At 39.2% G+C, this 18,517-nt stretch overlaps 1 long non-coding RNA gene and 1 pseudogene across 2 annotated transcripts in view; both read right to left on the bottom strand.

Annotated features, from left to right (window-relative positions):
• LOC107195290 overlaps window positions 1–18,517 on the bottom strand; it is a 51,512-nt gene that overhangs the window by 29,662 nt on the left and 3,333 nt on the right. The window lies entirely within an intron of this gene.
• Window positions 17,712–17,830, bottom strand: LOC112475255 (annotated as a pseudogene).

Here is an 18,517-nt window from a genome sequence, read left to right as displayed (position 1 = left end):
CCCCTTCTCCTGATGCCCCAGTCTTGGACAGGACCACATCTTGCAATCAAGGGGTCAATGTCAGAGAAGACCAGGAAATAGGTATAGATGCCAAATATAAACAAAGAGGAAAATAGAGCCTACCAATTTAAGACACTGAATTCCGCTACCCTGAGAGAAACTTTGGAGTCAGCCTTTGTGACAGTCCAGCTTTGGTTAGCTTATCAAGCCTGGATGGAGCAAAAACCCCAGGATCCACCCACTCCATCAAAAACAAGTCTGGACAAGCTGGGTGCTGTTCATCAGATATCCAGGCATTTTTGACGGTTCAGTTGCAAGCGCCAGCCAAAAGTAAATTGAGAACTCCAGGTCATCCATCATGCTTTGGCCACGCGTGAGGTTAATGCCTCATCTTTTAGAGGCACACAAAGGGCCGTTTGAGTAGGAAAGTCCCACCAAATACTGCTGAAACACACAGCCCACATTCGGATCATCTTTCTGAACAGCGTCTTGGTTTGGAAGGCACAGCTGTTGCTGAATACGGCCTGCTGTTCTCTGTGGAAGCTAGGGTAGATTAGTGTGGTTAACTCGAGAGGCAGGAAAACCCTCTGGACTGCCCCTTCCTCCAAATAGCCAAGCTGCTGAAAGCCTGATGCCGGTGTTTGCCAAGGTATCCCTGTCTGCTTACCAGGGGGTGAGGGCTTGTTTCCATCAAATCAAGACAGGAACAGATTCTCTCTCCTTCATGCTGGAAAGTCCCCTCGGAAATGAGTGCCCAGCACTTCTGCTTCCTGGGAGGGTGATGATTAGGGGAAGTGGCCTTCACTGACTCAACCCTCAGAAGTGTGGCTGTTAAGAGAATTCCACGAAGTGTGAGACATGGACCAATGACAAAGCTAGAATCAGGGTTATGCCTCTGACAGCTGTGGGGTTTAAATTGCTTTGGAGTGAAATAAGAAGTTGAAATAGCAGCTGCAGATTTATTCTTTGTTCCTAGGGTGGAAGGTGATGGCTGCAAATACAATGGAGACACAACTGCCATGACTTTTTCTCCTTCAGTAAATCCCAAGTTATGCCTTGGGTTCTGTGAATTGAAGTGGAAAATTAGTGATCTGCTCCAGCCTAACCAAAATGGATACACAGATTTAGGTGCCCCTAACCCCTATAACTTTCCAAATTCACATTAATGATTTTGCTTAAAGATGCCCCGGACTCATAGGGTTCTAAGAGACCGTAAAGTTATCTGGTCTACATATGGGAACTGCATGGCCCTCCTGTGCCATTCCTCATCTTGTGTCCATGATAGACATTGTTAGTCTATCATGACAGAGCTCTTGGCTTTTTGTAGAAATTCCTTCTCACCACAGAGGTTATCCAGGTAGTCCCTAGCAATGCTATGAAGTTGACTTTCAAGATAAAAGTCATTTACCATCGCTGACCCAACCCAACTTATACATTTTACAGATGGAAAACTGAGGGCCAGAGAGAGAAAGAGAGCCTGCCCAAAGTTACATAGTGAATCAGTATGTTTGTAGGAAGCTAAATAAAGGGCCCAGAATTCTTAAAAATGTCAAGTAAAAAATAGGTCATGGATTATTTACTTATTGTGCTATATTTGTTCTCTCTGTTTTCTAGACTGACCAAACTTTTTTCTCATTTTTTGTTTTTTTCTTACATAAAAGCAGTACATTTCCACAGAAATACAAATAAATGAAACAAAAACCCACTCAAAAACACCACCCACACATGAAACCATTGTGTTAAACCAAGGCCTATAGATCTCTATCTCTCTTTCTTCTCTCTCTCTCTCTCTCTCTCTCTCCACACATATATATAAATACAAATACAGATACCTATATACATCAGTATTTTTATAAGAGAGTAACTCAAGCTTCTCTTTTAGAGTTCCTGGTACCAGAAATTCTTAATATAAACACTACTTCAGGTCATACCCTCCAAATGGACCCATATTGCACATACTGTTTTGTGACCTGCTTTGTGTAAATGTTCATCAATTATAATCTCTAAATGTGCATTTAACTTCTGTTAGACATTTAGACTGTCACCAAACTTTTGCTACTCTTGGTACATCCAGGCTAAATCTTTGCTCACAAGCAGGGGCCCAGCAGTGTCTGAAGACTAAAGTGCATGTTGTTTTTTTTTAAGCAACTTCACCAACACAAGATCTTATCATTTCTCTTGCTCTTTTTCTCTCCTGTCCGTGTGCTTTGTGTATGAAGACAGAGTATGGAATTCCCAAAGACACTAGACTTTCGCAGTCCCCATGGTGTAGGGGAAGCTCAGAAAGGCTGAGCAACTTGTCCGATGCCGCCCAAGGACCGCGCTCGGGTAAGTCTGACAGCCTGCATGACAACCCCTTTGCCACGCTGCTTCCACAAAGTCACAACAAATAAATATTTGTACATAGGTCGATTCATTCGTTGTTGTCTTCTGGCAAGACAGACCTGAGCAACCCAGAAAGGAGAAGCCATAAAAGTGGGCTAAAAACGTGGTCTTAGTTCTCCTAGTCAGTCCTGACATGACTAGCCCCCATGGGTTTCAGCAATGTTGAGCTGGGTTTGAGGGTGTGACCTGTGCTAGTATTTTTGTTAAAGATTTCTTATGACTGGGAACTCTAAGAAAGAAGCTTGAATTATCCCATATAAAAATACAGCCATCTAAGATTGTCAGTGGCATTTCCTTTTTATAGTGTTTGGTGCTAATAATAACCCCAAACTCCTCAAATCCAACTTTCCAGCTTTTTAAAAGAACAGTACTTATGAGAGTGAATGCTTGTGATTGCGAGCTTTATTCCATCTAATGTTTCCTGTGGGCAGAAGGCTCGGGAGTTGATGGCTACCACAGTCTCTGTGCTGCCCAGGGACCTGACGAGGGACCCCCGGCAGCTGAATGAGAGCCAGAGAGAGACAGACTCCTGAGGAAGCGAGGCAGGCGTGTGAGGCGGGAGGAGGGGAGAGGCCATGGGAGTTTTTATGGAGAAATTGGGACTAAGACTGTCTTTCCTAGGTTTCAGGAAGCTGAACAGAAAAAAATGGCCCCTTTCTCCATATTGCGGTCCTCTGGGCAGCCCTGCTCCTGCCAAGCCTTCATGCCATGTCTGACAGGGGACCTGAGCGGGGAGGAGGGGCGGGGGAAGGACTGCCACCTCTCAGGGTATGAAAAGTCTTGGCAAAGTGGGAGTGATTTTATAAATGAGTATGTGCCCTGACGGTTTCCTGCCCTTGCCTACTCCCATGATCTTCCACAGCATGTCTACCCACAGAGGCCCTCTGCCTGACGCAGCACCTGTGGAACAACTGTGTGGAACAAAATGTGTCAAGGCTCTTTTAGTTTTTAAATGATTTTTTGGAGGTATGATTTACACATAATAATATGCGCCCATTTAAATTTCGATGAATGTGTGCACCCATACAACCACCACCACAATCAAGACTTAGAATACTTCCATCACCTCAAGAAATTCTTACCTGCCCCTTCCAGCCAATCTCCTCCCCCATCTATACCCCAGGCCACCACTGATCTACTTTCTGTCACTACAGCTTAGTTTTGCCTTTTCCAGAATTCCATATAAACTGAATCACAACGTATGTAGTGTTTTGTTCCTGATTTTTTTTTACTCAGCATAAAGTTTTTGAGATTCATCTATATTCTTGCATATATTAACAGTTCTTTTTTACTGCTGAGTAATATATTATTGTATGGATGTGCCACAAGCTGTCTAGCCATTTGTATTTGCCAGTTTGGGGTTATTCTGAATGAAATTGCTGTGCGCATTCTTGTAAAGGTCTTTTTGTGGACATGTGCATTCATTTCTCTTGGACAAATACCTAAAAGTGGAATTGCTGAGTCATAGAATAAGTGTATGTTTAACTTAATAAAAAACTGCCAAACTGTTTGCCAAAATGTAATAGCTGAAAGTTCCAGTTGCTTCACATCCTCACCAATACCTGGTATTGTCGGTCCTTGTGTGTTTAGCCATTCTCAGTGACATAAAGTGATAATTCATAGTGGTTTTAATTTGCATTTCTCTGAGGACTAATCATGCTGAACATCTTTTCATGTGCTTTTTTGCCATTTTTAGATCATCCGAAGGATCTGTTCAAATCTTCTTTTTATTGAATTTTCAAAGTCCATTACATATTCTGGTTAAAAGCCCTTTATATGATATTTGCGTTACAAATATTTCTCTCCAGACTGTGGCTTGCTGTTTCAGTTTCTTAGTAGTGTCTTGTAAAGTGTAGAAGTATTTTTCATAAAGTCTAATTTATCAGTTTTTTCCTCTTATAGCTTATGCTTTTATGTCTGTGAAATCCTTGCCTACCTCAGGGTTGTGAATATTTTCTCCTATGATTTCTTCTAGAAGTTTGTAGTTTTAGCTTACAGTTTAGCTCTATGATTTATTTCAAGGTAATTTTTTTGTGTATATGATATAAAGTAAAGATCAAAATTTCTCTTTTTCATTTGGATATCTGGTTGTTCCAGTACCATTTATTGAAAAGATCATCCTTTTTTCATTGAACTACCTTAGCGCTTCTGTCAAAAATCTGCTGAACATAAATGTGGGTTTACTTCTCTGGTTCTCCTGCTCATTAGCTTCATGACCTTGGACAAAGGCTTAGCCAGTCTGAGGTTCCATTTCTTTATTTGTAAAATGAGATAGTAGTACCTACTTATAGGGTACTTTTTTCCTTCGAGAAGAAATATGTATAAAAGATTTGCCACTGTGCTTGGCATAGTAGGTCTTCCATAATTATTATTACTCCTAATCCGAATATTAACATTAATTATATTTACAAAACTATTTTCCATTTACAAAGCACTTTTGAATATATTATTTAGTATGATTTTGTCCTATTCCGTCTCAGGCTTTAAGACCCCTGACAGAAAGAACTACGAGGTAGCCATCCTTACACTCGATCTGTACTTAGTAGACATTGTAGGTGGAACTGTAATTTCCTGAAGGGCAGCGGCTGGGTTTTACTCTTCTTTGCATTCTCTCCCAGTACCTAGATAGTGCCTGGCCATACACACGTGAGGTGCTCGATGGTAATGTGATTACATACAGGACAAGAATTTATCTAAGTTCTTGAAATTAGTCACGTTTCCAGTCTGTATTGAAAGGCTGCAGGGGGACTCACATAAATGAAGGGTGGGAGCACGGGGCGACTTGCACAGAGCTTACTTGACTTGAATGATCCAAGAGAACCTCATGGAATAACAGAATTTGAAATGAAGTTTGGCCGTATTTGAAAAGGTGAACACGGTGTGAAAGATCTTTTCCAGCAGATGGGACAACTTGGATAAAAGAAAGAAGATAGGAAGGTGCTAGTCATTCTCAAATACTGCTTGGCACTATGGTTATTTGGGATTCCAGCTCATATTTCTAACTAGACTCTGAATACAAACCTGATTTAATATTTCTGCAGATTGCTTTAGAGTAAAATAATAGTAAGGATCATCATCATCATCATCATCATATCATTATCACCACCAGCACCAGCACCAGCACAACTGTTTATTCAACACTTATGATATGCCAGGTACAGTGCTAAATTCTTTACCATATTTTTTTCCTAATCCTCAGATCTCCCGTGAATTTTTATAGATGAGGAATTTGAAGCTCAGGGAGGCATGTTCTTTAACTTGACCAAAGTGATTACTTTAAAAGGCACTTAAGAGGGGAGAATGGAATCCAACACATGTCTGCATCTTCCCAAAGTCCCTTCACCTTGAGAACATGGTCTTAGCCCTTGGCTTGCTTGTTGAATAAAACTGTCTCATGTGATTGGTACTGGAAATATCCCCACAGTCATCTAAAACTACTAAACCATCAGTGCAGCCTTGAACTATGGATCTTAAGTGAGGGCTTCATCCATCAAAAGGTTTCCGGTTCTTGGGAAAAAATAATTATTTCTTCTAACAAGCCCTTCTTCATCTGGGATCTTAATTCTTAAAACTTGCAAGCATGCTGACCTTGGGAGGAGGATGTGGCTCAGTCCCAGTTAGCACTGCTAATCTTTGGGCAAACTTCTCCTTTTAAAGTTGTTTCCTTGACTTCACTTTTTACTTAGAGAATTTCGGTTACAGAGAACTCATGGGAGGGGCGTTGCAACTGATCCTAATCAATAAGCTTCAAAAGGCAGGGAGGAAATGATGCGCTTAAGTAGTCACTGGTGACTCTTGCTGAGCCAAAAGCACTTTCAAGATATCTACAGCAGTGGCTTTTTCAAACCCAGGGCCCTGTTCAGAGAAGATTACCTTGTGCATATGTTGTGCTCTCTTTGAGATGGAATCTTTGAGCCGTCAAAGAAAACCCTCTCATCTCCAGCCTCTGAATCATGCTCTCCATGTACCGCTGAAATTACTCATGGTCTGTGTAAGGAGAAATGAGACCATAGAGATGTACTGGGCACCACTCATTGTTGGCTTTAGGTCTCAACTCTTCTACCCACAGCATCTACTCCCACTGCCTGCTCCAGTAATTTGTCAGTAGTCTCAGAAATATAGATCTGAGTTGGTTGCTAACAGCAATTGTTCACATCTGCATAACTCTTTGTAATTTGCAAGGCATTTTGAATCATTTATCGATCCATCCATTTATTCATTCGTTCAGTAAATACATACCTAGTAATAATAGTAATATCACGGGCCCACCATGGGACAAGCATCGTGTCAGACATAGAGTCTATAGTGATAATCAAAAGAGTTATATAGTCATACAGTTGGTAGCCTAGGGCAATGTTTTGATGATGATGTTTTTAAATACAGTTCAGTGAAATTCAGTTGAATTGTGTTATGAAAGGTATTTCTTGCTGAATATTATCCTGAAAAACATGGAAACACACTGGCTTAGTGGAGGTTCTTGTAAAAGGTTCCTCAAACTATCTTCTCATGGAGGATATCCTAGAGCTCATGGCGTCTAGTGCAGGCGATAGAAAATATTATTACTATTCCTGCTTGTAATAGTATTCTTCAGGCATTGTACCCTGAAGGGGTAGCAAAGATGACCTAGCACATCAGTCCTTGCCTTCGATCCTTTCAAGGCTCCCCATTACCCTCAGGATGCAGGTCACCACCTTAGCCTCATACAGAAGCCACTTGTGGATGATCTGGTCTGTCTATCTCTGTATCTCCCTTCCCCACGGTTCATACCACTTCCTCCTCTTCAGATGCCCTCCTCACCTCACACCAATTTCAAGTAGATTGCAGATCTAAATGCAAAATGTAAACAGTAAGGCTTTTAGAGGAACTCATATAAGGACATTTTTCTGATTTGGGGGTAGGGCACAATTTCTTCAATAGGACTCAAAAATACTAACCATAAAAATTTGTTAAATTTGACTATATCAATATCAAGAATTTCTTTTCATCAAAAGTGAGTGAAAAGGCACCTCATAAAGAGGAAGAAGATATCTGCATACACAGGTCTGACCAAGGGCCTATAGCCAGGATGTCTAGGAATGCCTGCAAACCAATAAGAAAAAGACTACTCAGTAAGAAATGGGAAATAGACTTGAACAGACTCTTCAGAAAAGAAGGTATCCAGTGGCCAATAATCATATGAAATAGTTTTCCAACCTCATTAATCTTTAGAGAAATGAAAATTGAAGTGCAATTTGACATGGACACACCTACCAGATAGCTAAAATTTAAAAAAGGGGAAACTACCAAGTGTTACCAAGGATCTGAAGAAACCAGAGGTCTCTTAAAAAGGCTGTGGGGGTGTAGAGTGGTAGAATCACTTTTGTTAAACTATTTAGCAATATCTGCTAAAACGAAGCATGTACTATGACCTAGCATTCTAATCCAATGTCACTCCTAGGTTTATACTCCAAAGAAATGCAGATATATTTTAACCAAAAGAATGTTCACAGCAGCACCATTTATAATAGACTCAGTCTGGAAACTACCGAAATATCTATAAATAGCGGAATAGATAAATAACTCATGGTACATGCCACTCATAGAATACAGAATAAGCAATCTATAACTACATAAACAATATAGTGGAATCTCACAAACATAACATTAAGCAAAAGAAGCCAGGACATCCCAACTGAGCCCCTTTCCCCTACAAATCACATACTGTGTGGTTCCATTTATATAAAGTTCAAAAAGAAGCAAAATTAATTTATACTATTAGAAGTCAGGCTAATAGTTACCCTGGGTGGGAGGGGGATTTGTGACCAGAAGGGGGCAAAAGAGGGCTTCTGGAGTGTTGGTCATGTCCTCTCTCTCGATCTGGGTATCAATCATATGGGTGTGTACAGGTTGTGAAAATGGTTGAGCTGTATACTTATGATATGTGCACTCAATACGTATATGTGCGTTGTACTTAAATACAGAGTTGAACACATAAATAATGCTGCAGTGGATTTCCTTGTAGCTATATCTTGGGAGACATCCCTCTTTATTTTTCTTTTGACTAAATTCCTAGAAGTAGAATTGCTGAGACAGAGTTTGAACACTTCTATGGCTTTCAAAACATCTTGCCAACTCGTCAGGGATGGCTCTTATTTATCTTTGTCTCCCTGTGCCTAGCACCACGCCACAGCCTAATAGATGTTTGGTGAAGAACAAATGAGTGAATAAATGTAGGCCTTCTTTCAGTTCCTTGAATGAATCAGACCCTTTCAAGCCTAAGTTCCTGTTTGTTCTGCCCGGAACTCTCTTCCTCTCCCCTGTTCTTCGTACCACTGATCTCAGTTTAAAAGACACTCAGCTAAAAGCCCTTCCCCACCATGCTGTCAAAAATAGTCCTTTCTTATTCTCTTTATTTGCTCCTCTTATTTACAAATCCCAATGTGTAATTATTATATTTTATTTGTATAGTTGCTTGCTTATTGCCATCCTCCCACTGGACTCTTAAGTACCCCAAAGATAGGAATGATATGTCTTTCCACTATTATAATCTCAGCACCCAGCACAGTGCCTAGTATGGAGAAGGCCTTTGTTTTGTATTAGTGAGATAGTTTCAGCCACAAGGAACAGACTGTGGCTGACTCAGATGAGCTTAAGCAAAAAAGAAAAACTTTGGCTCATGTAATTGTTCAAGGGAACAATGTAGGTTCCCTTCAGACATGGCTGGATCCACAGGTTCAGATAATATTATTAGGCTCCTCTCTCTGTTTCTATCTCTTGCAACTATTTGACTTTTTTTTTCCAGACAGATTCTTTCCTGAAATGGTACCAAAAGGACAACTCACAATCCCAAATTTCCATGGTTCACCATCTCAGAAGAAAAGAAAACAACTTTTTGATGGGGCTGTGAGAGTCTTAGGAAGGATGCCCATTAGTCCAGCTTAGGGCCACATACCCATTACCGAGTCAAGCACAGTGGTTGTGGGGATGGTGTTCTACACTCGGGGCCTTGATTCCCTGACTATCTCTGAAGGGACGGATGGTTAGGAGAGGAGGTTCCACCCAACTCAAACCACAAGTGCAAATGTAAACAGGTACAAGGCCACCCAGAGTTGACGTATTTGCCTAGTTCCTAGTCCAACTTTCTACTCAACCAGCTGCAGAAACTCAGCTCTCTCACTGGGTATACATAGCCATTAACCTATAACCAGGCCTAAAACTGAGGCCTACAAGTCACTGAGCTATTTTCTAGCTAAGTGGGGACAGCTGAAATTAAATGTTTCCTTGAACCAAGATTGGCATTTTCAATCAGGTGGTATGTTGGCATTCCATGAATGCCCTTGTCCTTGGCACTTTATGTGGAGTTTAGTTGGAGGTCTGCCTTTTGTAACATTTTCCTTCTTCATAGTCCTTATCCTAAAGTGGATTTTTAATACAATTTTCTTGATCTGTTTAAAGACACCCCCCCGCACACACCCCTTCAGGTTTATTGACCTTCTGCTTCAGTCAGATCAACCAAAGTTGACTGAGCTTAGTGACAAACAGGAACCTTCTTATTGATGTGCTGTGGTACATCAGATGCATAAATCACTGACAGCCTTAGTATTCACTGCCTTGCAGACTCGTCAGATTTCCAATTTGGCTCCAATTTCCAGAGTTTGTCTATGACCTTGAGGTAGTCAATTCCCTCTTTTTGGACCTTGGTAGCTTTGACTATAAAATGAAATAATTACCTTGTCTGATGAATAAGATGGTTTCTGAAGTGCCCCTCAGATCTCTGATCCTGGAAGTTTCTTCCCCCACCCCCTTAGCAATCAGACGATGAGAAAGTTACCATTAAGTGTGGGGTGGCTGCAGGACTAATCACATGATTTGTGGGTCTCCATACAAAATGAGAATGTGGGTCCCCTTGTCAAAAAGTTGTTAAGAATTTCCAGATAGCAAGCGCAGAGAATTAAGCCAAGTGTGGGGCCTTTCTGAGATTGGGGTCCTATGCGACTGCCTGGGTCGCACTTCTATGAAGCCAGCTCTGGGTACCTGAACTAATCAGATAGGATTAACCAGCTATTCTCATGCCCCTCCTCAAAATTCTGTATTATGTCTCCACATCTTTTTCAGGAATAACAAAACCTAATGCCTATAAAAGAAATGAGTAATGTGGACTGTGAGTGGTTGGTGACTGTGACAGAATGGAGAACAAATGTTTTACCTAAAAGGAGCAGCTGATACTCATCTCCAGCCAGTTGTCAACATGGGGGAAATTGGGCTTACTATTGCCCAAACTTCTAATTTTTCAAGAGAAGCCAAGGTAAGGATTTTTTTAAAAATAATAAATCTCCTGATTTTTAAGATGTTGGTAAATGTTGAGAAAATCATCCAAAATTTGGAAATGAGGCAAAAGGATGACTGCAATCCCTTTCAATGGCATCCAAGAGCAGTGGTTCTCAGAATATGCTCCCTAATCAACAACATTAGCATCACCTGAGAACAAAGCATCAGCATATATATAAAACCATATGTATGTATGCATATATACATAAATATATGTAAATGAAATGAATGAAAATGATACAAGGGACAAGAGGGAGGAATTAGGATTATTTTGTTATTATAAAGTGCTCCCAATACCCGTGACATGGTATAGTGTTCTTTGAAAGTGGATTTGGATTAGCTATAAAAGTATATTGCAAACCCTAGGGCAACCACTAAAAAGAGTTTAAAAATAGTGTAACTGATATGATAAGAAAAGAGAGAAGATGGAATTATATAAGATGTTCAAGCAAAACCACAAAAGGCATAAAAAGAATGGAAGACAAAAATAGGAACAATGAACAAGGACAACGAATAGGAAATAGTAATAAATATGATATTAATCCAGGTATATCAATAATCACTTTAAATGTCAATCATCTAAATGTACCAATTAAAAAAGAGATTGTTATGGTAAATCAAAAACAAGACCCAATTATATTTTGTGTACAAGAAACCTACTTTAAATATAAAGACATATATATATAAAAGTCAATGGTTGGAGAAAAATATGCTATTCAAAAGAAAGCAGGAGCAGCTATATTAATTCCAGGCAGAGCAGACATCAAACCAAGAAAAGTGATAAAGAAGGACATTACATAATGACATTACAATATTCTAAAAAGACCTAACAAGCCTTAATGTGTCTGCATCTAACAACAGAGCATCAAACGATGTGAGGCAAAAACTGTTGAATCTCAGAGAGCAAAAAATGAATTCACTACCATAGTTGGAAACTTCAACACCCCTCTATCACAAATGGACGGATCCAGCAGGCAGAAAATCAGGAAAGATATAGTTGAACTCAACAGTATTATCAATCAACTATATATAAAATTGGCATGTATAGACTACTTCATCAACATTGACAGAATATACGTTCTTTTAAAGATTACATGGAACATTCACCACTATAGATCGCATTCAGAGCCATAAAATACACTTTAACAAATTTAAAAGAATAGAAATCATACAATGTTGGCTCTCAGACCACAGTGGAATTAAACTGGAAATCAATAACAAAAGATAATTTAAAATTTTCAAAATACATGGAGATTAAACAATATACTTGTAAATAACACATGAGACAAAGAGAAATCTCAAGAGAAATTAAAAAATATTTTGAACTAATTTAAAACAAAAACACATATCAAATATGTGAAATTGAATGAAAGCAGTGCTTTGAGGGAAATTTATAGCATTGAATGCATATATTAGAAAAGAAGAAAGATGTAAAATCAATAATCTAAGCTTCTACCTTAGGAAACTAGAAAAAGAAGAGCAAATTAAATCCAAAGTAAGCAGAAGAAAATGAATAATAAAAAATTAGAGCAGATATCAATTAAATTTAAAATAAGAAATTAATAGAGAAAATCAATTAAAGCAAAAGCTCGTTCTTGAAAAGATCGATAAAATCAATAAGCCTCTAGCTAGGCTAAGAAGAGAAGAGAAAAGACACAAATTACTGTATCAGAAATGAAAGAGAGAACATTACTACAGTTCCCATGGATGTTAAAAGGATAATAACAGAATGCTATGAAAGCTCAATCCCTACAAATTTGATAACCTAGATGAAATAGACCAATTCTTTGAAAGACCCAATTTGCCAAAGTGATACAGGAAGAAATAGACAGGCTGAATAGGCCTATATCCATTAAAGAAATTGAATCAATAAATAATAACCTTCCACAACAGAAAGCACCGGGGCCAAAAGGGTTCAGGCAAATTATACCAAATATTTAAGGAAGAAATTATACCAATTCTCTACTATCTGTTCCAGAGGATAGAAGCTGAAGGAATACTTCTTCTTAACTCATTATATGAGGCCAGCATTACCCTAATACCAAAACCAGGCAAGGACATTACAAGAAAACTAAATCTCTCATCAATATAGATGCAACGTAGATGCAAAAATTCTCAACAAAATATTAGTAAATAGAATCCAACAATGTATAAAAAGAATTATATACCATGACCAAGTGGGATTTGACCCAGGATGCAAGACTGGTTCGACATTCAAAAATCAACTAATGTAATCTGTTAAAGAAGATGAAAAAGAAAAATCATATGATCATATAAATACATGCAGAAAAAGCATTTGACAAAATCCAACACCCATTCATGATAAAAACTCTCATTAAACTAGGAATATAGCAAGGCTGCAGAGTATAAGGTTGATATACAAAAGTCAATCACTTTCCTATATACCAGCAATGGACAAGTAGAATTTGAAATTAAAACATGATACTATTTACATTAGCACCGCCTCCCCCCCAAGTGAAATCCTTAGGTATAAATCTAACAAAATATGTACTAAATTTATATGAGGAAAATAACAAACTGATGAATGAAATCAAAGAAGAACTAAATAAATGGAGAGATATTCCATGTTCACAAAATATCTCTTGTCAAAATGTCAGTTATTCCTAACTTGTTCTGTAGATTCGATACAATCCCAAACAAAATCTCAGAAGTTATGTTGTGGGTATCAACAAAGCCATTCTAAAGTTTATATAGAGAGGCAAAGACCCAGCATAACCAACACAATATTGAAGAACAAAGTTGGAAGACTGACGCTACCTGACTTCAAGACTTACTCTAAAGCTACAGTAATTAAGATACAGTGGTACTGGCAAAAGAATGGACAGATAGGTCAATGGAACAGAAAGAGTCCCCAGAAATATACCCACATAAATATGACAAAGAAGCAAGGCAATACAATGGAGCAAAGATTGTCCTTTCCAAAATGGTGGACTGGACATCCACATACAAAAAAAAAAAAAAAAGAGAGAGAGAGAGAGAGAGAGAGAGATTCTAGATAAAAGACTTTACATTCGTCACAAAATTTAACTCAAAATAGATTACAGACCTAAATGTAAAGTGCAAAACTTTAAAACTCCTTGAAGATATAGGAGAAAACCTAGATGACCTTGGGTATGCGATAACTTTTTAGATATAGCACCAGAGGCACAATCCATGAAATAAATAATTGGCAAGCAGGACTTTTTTAAAATTAAAAACTTCTGCTCTGTGAAAGACAATGGTAAGAGAATGAAAAGGTAAGCCACAGACTGGGAGAAAATATTTGCAAAAGACACATTTGATAAAGGACTGTTAGCTAAAATATACAAAGAACTCTTACAATTCAACAATAAGAAAACAAACAGCCTGATTTAAAAATGAGCCAAAACACCTGAACGGCCACCCCACCAAAGAAAAAATACAGATGGCAAATAAGCATATGAAGAGATTTCAACATCACATTTCATTAGAAAATTGCAAATTAAAATGAAGTATCACTATACACCTATTAGAATAACTAAAATCCAAAACACTGATACCACCAAATGCTGGCCACAATGTAGAGGAACGAGAACCCTTATTTATCGCTGGTGGGAATGTAAAATGGGAGAGCCATTTTGGAAGATGATTTGGCAATTTTTTATAAAACTAAACATACTCTTAACATATAATTGCGCTCTTTGGTATTTACTCACGTGAACTGAAAACTATGTCCACACAAAAACCTGCACACGATGTATATAGCAGCTTTATTTATAATTGCCAAAGCTGGGAAGCAACCAAGATCCCCTGCAGATAAATAAACGGTGGCACATCAAAACAATGGGATGTTATTTGGTGATAAAAAGAAATGATCAAGCCATGAAAAGACGCGGAGGAACCTTAAATGGATAGGGCTAAGTAAAATAAGCTAGTCTGAAAAGACTACATATCATATGATTCTAATTATTTGACACTCAGGAAAAGGCAAAACTATGAAGATAGTAAAAAGATCAGTGGCTGGCAGGGGTTTGGAGGAGGGATGAACAGGCAGAGCACAGAGGATTTTGGGGGCAGCTAGTTGCTGGGGTAGTGATCACAGGGCCAACGTTATTCTCATAGTAAAGGCTAATCAAGACAGTTCTCCCATGAGCCACTTGGAAGTTTGTGCCGAGCCAGAATGAAATAACTATTATTAATCATTTAATTAATGATTTAATTCAACATATATTGTGCCTTCCAAATGCTGGGAGGATGAGACAAGGAAAAGGCCGAGCCCGTATTCACCAGGGGCTAAGAATATAGCAGGGGCAGGGTAAGAGAAAGGCAATCGCGCTGTAACATGATCATTATCTTTGATAATAACGAAAGAATCAGCATACAGTTGGACCGTTCATACTTTACACAACTAAAGGCACCAGCTAAGCATTATGAATAAGCTCCCCACCCATCCTTGTTAACAGTAGAAGCAAGATAATAAAAGCTAGAATTTATTGACTGCTTACTATGTGAGAAGTACTAAGCACCCACTGAAGCCTCACAAAATCCCTATGAACTATGTTGAACAAACTCAAATAGTCTAGAGGCTTTCTAGAAATAAATGGTAAAGATTTATTCAAGGGTCTTGGAGTTTGCAAACAGGGAACACAGCTAGACAAAACCCCAGAAGTGTTCCAAAGAAGAAAAGTTAAAAGTTACTATAGTAAAAACTACATTCTTGGGAATTATCAGTTTTACATTCTTAGCCTTAGTTGGTCCAGGACGGTTATCAGTCAGGTGTCAGGCAAGTCAGCATGATGGGTGCCAAGAGGTCTGATCAGTCCCAATGTCTGGATAATAAATGTCAGGTGGATTTATTTGTTGAGTCCTTCAAGGGGTAATCAGGTGGCCTGTATATGTGAGTCCATGGTGGGGGACGGTAATTAGAGGGTTATTTGGAGGTCAGATGTATATCCAGGCATTGACATAGGCCTGGAAAGTTCAAAAAATGTTAAGTTCTCAGGCTAGTTAGAACAAGAATGGAGCCTTTCCTCATGCCTCGACCTTTATAATGTTAATAATTTGAGCAGCTTGGTTAAAATGACTCCATGATATGTATTCCTTATTGTCACTTACTCTTTCCTTAGCTAGGAACTATCATTATCAGCATCCTTTATAGATGAGGTAACAAGATCACAAGTTTATTTGCCTCTGGTCACACAGCTGGTTAAGGACAGCAAAGGAGTTTAAATCCAGGCAGGATGGCCACCTCCTAATCATGACAGTGTACTGTTGGGGAACAGTGACTTGAGTCACTTGCACTCTTGAAATTTGGACCTGGTTGCTCTAACTCTGCCTCAGTTTCCCTAATATCAGAGGAGAAAGTCCAGCACGTGCAGAGAAGTCAAGTACACAATTCTCCGAGACACTAGGATAAACCATTATTTCTTCTGAGATCCTTTCTGTGTTTACCATTTACCCACCCACACCCACTGCTACAGTCATACACGTATTGTAGAAAATGGAGAAGGCAAAAAAAAAAAAGACAAACAAAAACTAGAAAAACCAAAGCAAACCAAAACCTTCATCCACCCATGATCTCACCATCTAGAGGTAACCACTGAAAACATTTCGGTACATTTTCTTCAAGTCTTTTTAAAAAATGGCTTTCATTTACATAACTGAGATCATACCTAAATGTAATCTTGGACCTTACTTTTTTTCATTTAACATCAGAGTATAAACTCTTTGTAAATGTTATTTAAACTAGCTGCATAATAATCCATCAGATGGATATTCTGTAATTTATTAACTGTTCCTTCATAATTAGATATTTAGGTTCTTTCCAATATTTTCACTATTATAAATAACATCACTATGAACATTTCTAGTCCATAAATCTTTGTGTGCATTGCAGATTGTTTTTTTAGGATAGTTTCCCAGAAATGTAGGTTAAATGTCATAAATATTTTAAAGAATATGTAGGGATGTAGTATTCTTTATAAACAACAAATACATTCTTTACAAATAAATGGGAAGGCTTCCAAGGAGTCAAAAGTTGCATATATGTTTGTTCCTGTGTATAAGTGTGTGTGTTGGGAGGCTGGATGAGGACAGAACTAGGAACATTCTCACTCCTTGGTCAGAGTGTGATAACCACTGGACTTTTTCTCTTGTGAGCTACTTCCCAGTTTTGGGTGTACATGCTGATTAAATATTGATCAGCTGAGTGCCAGCAAATGGAAGCAAATTTCAGATCGGAGTTTGTATGCCTTTTGCAAGTAGACAATCTATAGAATCAGTGAGACACTTCCAGTTTGGACTGAAGGGAACAGAGGCAGGACAAAATAAAGGCTTTTGGACTTTTGGAATTCTACAGGACAGGACAATAGAGCTATTTGGCTGCAAATATGCTTTATCTTTCAGGAAAAGGCAAGAATGACCCTGAAGGTGATTCAGAGATCACCAGGGATGCCATTCCCACTGTGTGCCTAGAGCATACAGACCTGGAAGGCAAGGCTATTTCTTTCTTGGTTTCAGGGAGCCAGGCTGTTCCTACACAGAGCCTCAGAGGCAGGGCTACCCCAAAAAGCCGCAGGGTGAGGGAGCTGCTGTCTAGGGCCATGGGGATGACACTACTGCCCCGCTATGCCCAGAAGGCAAAGAATCCAGCCAGAAGACTGTACTAGAGCTTTAAGATTTAGTAAAATTTGCCTTGCTAGGTTTTGAATGTGCTCTGAACCCGCCACCCCTTCCTTTCTGATTCCTCTTTTGGGATGGAAATGTCTACCCTATACTTCTATTTTGGAGGCATATAACTTGGCTGGTTTCACAGGTTCACTGGATGGAGAGGATTTTTGCCTCGGGATGAATCATACCTCAAATTTCACCCATATCTGGTGATATTTAGGTGAGACACTGAACTTGGAGTTGGTGCTTGGAATGATTTAAGACTGTTGGGATGAGGCGAATGCATTTTTTTTTAGGCGAGGCGACACTTGGTTGACCTCACAGATTGCAAGGACCTTGTCAGTTTATAATCCCTTATTTTTTATTTTTTACGCCTACAGCACCTGGTCTTCCTAGGTGGTCTCCCATCCAAGTACTAAACAGGCCTGCCCCTGCTTAGCTTCCGAGATCAGACGTGATCGGGCTTGTTCAGGGTGGCATGGGCATAGACGGGATGAATGCATTTTGCATGCAAGAAGGACATGCATTTGGGGGGAGCAGAGGATGGAATGTTATGGATTGAATTGTGCCCCCCACCCCCACCCCAGATTCATATCTCAAAGCCCTAACCCCAGAGTGACTGTATTTGGAGATAAAGCCTTAAAAGAGGTAATTGACTTTGGGCAAATCAGCCTCTCAGGTTTGGTTTTCTCACCTCTAAAACAGGATCCTATTTGTACCTGCCTCAGGAGATTATTGAGCTAATCGAAAGAGATGATGTATGCAGAGTCCCTGGCACATATAAAAGGATAATTAAAAGGTGGGTAGTTCTTTTCCTAAATTAATTAATGAAATAAGTTAATGGATGTAAAGTGATGCGTACAGTGCCTGGCACTTAGTAAGTGCTATACTAGTCGTCGTTATTTCCTTTTTCCAGCAGTTAGTAAGCCTCAAAAAGTGATAGTTATTATTTTCTGGTCTCAACTCCCTTAATTTCCCCCCAAAGCCCTAAATCCTGTCCATTCCAAATTCCAGTTCCCCCTCCAATACAACCCATGGGCTTTCCCACCCCAGTATGTTTGTCTAGGCCATTTCTTCTGCCTGGTGCTCCAATCCTCCTCCTCCCCAGCTCAAATGTCTTCTCCTCTGAGAAGCCTCTCTTCACCACTCCCTCCTCCCAGTCAGAAGGAATTGCTTC

Source organism: Pteropus alecto, unplaced genomic scaffold (assembly GCF_000325575.1).
Source record: "Pteropus alecto unplaced genomic scaffold, ASM32557v1 scaffold40, whole genome shotgun sequence".
NCBI classification, from domain to species: Eukaryota; Metazoa; Chordata; class Mammalia; order Chiroptera; family Pteropodidae; genus Pteropus; species Pteropus alecto.
Note: the sequence above shows the minus strand (reverse complement) of the source record. Positions and strands in the feature narration are given on the sequence as shown.